We start from the raw sequence: 5,919 nt of genomic DNA on the forward strand, positions 1-5,919 counted from the left end.
TATAAGTTAAATGTTTACTATATATATATAATTATTTTAAATGTTTATTACATAAGTTATATATATTATTTTAAATGTTATAAGTTATACGTATAAGTTAAATGTTTACTATATATATATATAATTATTTTAAATGTTTATTACATAAGTTATATATATTATTTTAAATGTTATAAGTTATACATATAAGTTAAATGTTTACTATATATATATATAATTATTTTAAATGTTTATTACATAAGTAAATGTGTATTACATAAGTTATATATATTATTTTAAATGTTATAAGTTATACATATAAGTTAAATGTTTACTATATATATATATATAATTGTTTTAAATGTTTATTACATAAGTTATATATATTATTTTAAATGTTATAAGTTATACATATAAGTTAAATGTTTACTATATATATATATAATTGTTTTAAATGTTTATTACATAAGTTATATATATTATTTTAAATATTATAAGTTATATATATAAGTTAAATGTTTAGTGTGTGTGTATATATATATATGTTAATAAATGTACATTAAAATAATAGTTATATATATATATATAGAACATCCCCTGCTAATTGATGACAAACTGTTATAGGATTATGGCACAATGGCTAGGTATTTAGGTTCATGAAAAACCTTCTGTTAAGTTCCTTAGTTTACACTACACAACATGTAATTTTTTTTGAACTAGTTCCTTAGTTTCTTATTTTCATCCCTTATTAGCATTAAAGCTTTATTAATCTATATTGAATTGTGTTTTGAATTCTATCTTGCATTGTCAACCATTCTGCTATATATAATTTATTTATTTATGTTTTCATTCCTTGTCAACATTCAACCTCTTTTTATTCTTTGGTTGATCTTTTGCTGCACATGTAACTTCTTGTTCTATTACTATTGTATTAGAGATAATTAGCATTCAATCTCTTGTTCATTTGGTTATTTGTTTGTTTATTTTTTCATTGCATTGTCAACCATAAGCAATGGATGGGTCTGACATACATGACAAAGCTTCTTGGAGCAAGGCAATGCTGCACACGTTTTGCGACATTTGCATGACAGCTATTGAGAGAGGCATGAGACCAAACACACATTTTGACAAAGCTGGCTGGAAATTTGTCATACAGTCATTCAAAGATCAGACAGGCCTTTCATTATCAAAATCTCAGCTTAAAAACAAATGGGATGGGATTAAAAAGGACTGGAGGGTATGGAAGAAATTAATAGCTGAAACTGGAGTTGGTTGGTCTACTGAACTTGGGATCATCTCAGCAACTGATGAATGGTGGCAATCAAAAATTCAGGTTAGTTTGCTTATTTGCAATAGCCTCATAATTTTTTTTTCATGTTGTATTACTTATTCACCTAGTATCATTCCTAAGTACATCTAGCTGTCATTGCACAGGAAATGCGAGGAGCAAAGAAGTTTAGGCATGTCGGCATAGAGCCCTCGTTGTGTGCCAAGTACGATATCATGTTTACTAACATAGTGGCCACGGGAGAATATGCTTGGACTCCCTCACAAGGACTCTTATCAGATGAAGATAATGTGGCTTCTGGAATGAGGAATACAACCAATGAGGATACTAATATGGCAGAAGGAAGTGGCGACTCTGAAGAGGATGCAATCCCTGATTTCACATGTGATGTTAGCAATATGGTTGGTGGAAGCAATGTCGCAAACAGTAGCAGCAACCCCAGCAGTTCAAAGAGAAAGGGTGCACATCAACCTACACCTCAATTGCGAAAAAAGAAAAGGGGAACTGGAATGGGAGCAGTACTAGTTGCACGTATGGATAAACTTGTTGAGATTGTCTCCATGCCTAGAGGGATCACAGCTCCTAGTTGAGATAAAAAAGGTTGTAGTATTGAGGAGGTAATGCAAGAACTGCACTCTATTAATGAAGTTGCATTTGGTAGTGCATTGCATACCTTTGCAACTAAGTTCTTTTGTGCGAGGAGCAAGAGGGAGATGTGGGCTGCAATGGGTTGTATTGACAAAAAAATGTCATGGCTGAAAATTATGTTTGACCAACACAGACAAACTTAGATGGACAAGGTCAGTTTTAATCTTTTAACCCTATTCCTGTCTTTGCATTTATGTTAAATTCTGTATACAAGTAATATATTAATTTGTCTAAAATATTTTCAACTGGTTTTGCAGACTTCCTGTGCTGCAATTTTTGCTGGAATTAGAAGGAGTTGCCCATGTTTTGGTGTATTTATATAGCTAAGTTTTTGGAACACCACAACCATATATGTTTTGCTATATATGTATGACTGAATAGTGTTGTTGGGTTGCAATTTCATGGATGTTAATTTCTGAATTGTAGACTTTAAATATGTGGATGTTTAACTTTGAATGTTATGTTTAGCTTGTTAAAGTACTCCTTTTTAGTTTGGTTACTTGAAGTTGAATGGTTTGAAGTTGAATGGTTGGTGATAATATTGTATGAAACTGTTGAGACTATTGCTTGTTGGTATCATACTTTGAATGTTTGGTTAGTTGCTCTGGAATGGAAGGTTTAGGTTGGTAATTTCAAAAATTTCAGTTGGTGTATGCCACATTTGAATGTTTAGTAACTTGCTTTTGAATGGTAGCTTTTGAAAGTTAGGTAACATTTTTTGGAATATTACATCAATTCTTATGTATTTGTATATAAATAGCAATAGCATTGGAAGTTATTCACTTCCATATTGACAATTGCTTGGTAGAAACCGAATGTGTTTTAGTACATTTGAATCAAGAATGGTTGTTTGTAATTGTTGGTGTTGCTGATTGCTGCTATTTATACATCAGTAATATGTAAGTTCCATCTAATTTCATTTAGTTCCATCTGTAACATGTTAGTTTCTAAGGTTTTCAAACGTTTGTTTATGGAGTTCATTGGGATAGTGAAGGGTAGAAAATTGTCAGTTTTGGGAATTAAATTTTTTAATCTCTTGATGTTTATTGGTTTTCCAAAGTCAGGTTAGTTTTCATTTAGCTCCACACGCAGAAATCAGTTATGGGAATGGAATTTTCAATTCTGTATGGTTCAAAAAATCTTTGTGTGAGTTGTTCATGGCTGTTTAGGGAATTAGACTTTTTTGATCTTTTAAACTTCTATTTTTGATTTCTTGATGTCTATGGTTTTTCCGAAGTCAGTTAGTTTCCATCTAGATCAACACACAGAAATCAGTTCTAGAAATGCAATTTTGAATGATCTATGGGAAATGTGTGTGTGAACTGCTGTAAATCCTTTAAGCAGAGTCATGTCACTGCTTCTGTGCTTCGGGTTTTGAATTTTATTGCTGATCAGAACTGCTTTACTGTTGAGCCTGTTTTTCAGAGTGCATAGCTTTGCTATAATTCATCATCTGTTTGTGGATGCCCAATAAGAGTCATCTGTTTGTGGATGCCCAATAAGTTGCATCTTACACGTTGAATTTCCTTAGTTGCTTTCCAATTGAATATTCTCTGAATTAGAAATTGAGTGAATTTTTTTGGGATGTTAAGGCTTTGAACAAATCAGGAACGGTTTCCTTCAAAGTTGTTTTTTTTTAAAAAATTGACATTTTGGTAGAAGCTTTGGGAAAATAACACAAGTTGAAAAAGTATATGGGAAATAGCACACTTTGAACACAATCACCATTGAAAAAATTGGCTTTGTACGCCAGTAGTGGTTGTTTCCAAAATACATTTCTTATGTAAATTAATTAATTTCTTTTTAACTTAATTAATATGTCCAAAAGTTAACTAAATTTTATGAACATCAAATAGTCGGTTATTTACATGACTTCAAAATTTAACTTAATTTAACATCCAAAAGTTAACTTAATTTACATGCTGAGCAAAATTTCATAAAACATGAACAAATTAAACAATAAAACTTATTTCGGTTTGCATCATCCATTTGTGTTTTTTTGTAAAAAAGTAATACAATTTTCAATTATTCACAATTTTTTTTATGGCATGATAGTTATGGATTCACACTGGTTTTCAATACTGTTTGATGGGGATTATGATGATGTAATGAATAACGTTGCCGATTACGTTAATTATGGAAATTCTTCTATAAACAATGGAGATTGCAGTGGTAGTAACAGTTCTGATACTGACGACGACAACGATGACGATTCAGATGAAGAAGGTGAGCTATTTTGGGAAAGGGAGTTTGATGATCAGAAATTGATTTTATGCACGGCAGGTGCCATAGCTTTATATTATAATACATATATATATAAGGAGCCTTGTATGGATTCATACAACACTGGAATGCAATGGTTGATAGAAATTCTACGTGGACATTGGACGCGCTGTGTAAACATGTTTAGGATGGATGCACCGACATTTCAAAGTCTGTGATTTAAACTTGAAAACCAATATGGGTTAACGTCATCTAGAAGAATGTGTGTTTTTGAAAAAGTTGGAATATTTCTTTATACAATAGCTTTAGGTGCTTCCAACAGGGAAGTTCAAGAGAGATTCCAACATTCTGGAGAAACAATTAGTAGGTACTTCAATGAAGTTCTTCGATCAGTTTGTTCACTTGCTACAGATTTAATTCAACCTGCAGATCCCGGGTTTGTAAACACACCGAGGGAAATTGTGAACAATCCTAGGTACATGCCACATTTCAAGGTAATGCCGTTAATCGTATTTGTTAATGGTGATTTGTATTTCATGAATTTGTGAAAATTAATTTTTTTTGTCAGCTGAAATTGATGTTATTTTGCTTGTTTATCATATATTAGAATTGTGTAGGAGCTATCGACGGTACACATGTACGTGCATGTGTTTCTTTTGAAAATCAAATTCCATTTATCGGCCGAAAAGGTGTGCCGACCCAGAATGTTATGGCTGCATGTAGCTTTGACATGCAATTCACATTTGTTTGGGCGGGTTGGGAAGTTAGTGCACATGATACACGAATTTTCCTCGAGGCAATTGACAATCCACGTGTAAAATTTCCTAAGCCACCAGAAGGTAGTAATACGTGTTTATGTGTGTCTGTATATATGATAAGTAATGATATTTTGTTATTTTGTTTTTTCAATTTTCAATTTAAAACAATTATATGTTTTTTCAGGGAAATACTACTTGGTTGATTCAGGATATCCTAATGAATATGGATTTTTAGGTCCATATAGAGGTCAGAGATATCATTTGGAAGAATTTAGGAGGCGAGGACAACCACAAACTCGTGAAGAAATTTTCAACCGTATGCACTCTTCATTACGTTGTGTGATAGAACGAACATTTGGAGTTTGGAAAAAAAGATGGCGAATTCTACAGAATATGCCATCCTTTAATTACAAGACATAAGTTCAAATTGTTGTCGCATCCATGGCAATTCATAATTACATTAGAAGAACTTCAATGCAAGATGTGGCATTTATGGAGTTCGATCGCCATCCTGATTTTGTGCCCGATGATTTTCTAATTGACGTGGCTTCACAATCACAAAGCCAAGGACATCAAAGGCCTTCGCGAATGGATTACGTACGTGAAGGGATTGCTGCAAGTTTAATGACACAATTATAAATTATTGTTCTAATATATTAGGTCTATTTGCAAAAATTTATTGCTTGTAATGTTAATTTTATGAGATTGTTCATTAGTATTATGATTAAGTCCTTTTAGGTAATTATACAATAAAAAAAATTGAACCACAATTTTTAACCAAACACATTAAACAACTTTTTCTTCAACCTTAATTTTAACCACAGTTTTAACCAAACATATATTTTTACAAACAAACCTCAACTAAAAATACTTTTTTATTAAAGTACTTTTTTCATACCACAACCACAACAGCCACCACAATACCAAACAGACTGATTGTGAATTTGTGATCCCTAACCCGATGCTACTATAATTTATAATTACTTCAAAAAACTATAGAAATCACCCTGAGCGTGAGAAATA

General features: G+C 31.8%; 1 pseudogene; it reads left to right on the forward strand.

The window, feature by feature from the left end:
• The first annotated feature begins 991 nt into the window (after positions 1-991).
• On the forward strand, positions 992-2,061 carry LOC118034602 (L10-interacting MYB domain-containing protein-like; annotated as a pseudogene).
• Positions 2,062-5,919: the final 3,858 nt, after the last annotated feature.

The sequence above is a fragment of the Populus alba genome, chromosome 9, assembly GCF_005239225.2.
Source record: "Populus alba chromosome 9, ASM523922v2, whole genome shotgun sequence".
Classification (NCBI taxonomy): Eukaryota; Viridiplantae; Streptophyta; class Magnoliopsida; order Malpighiales; family Salicaceae; genus Populus; species Populus alba.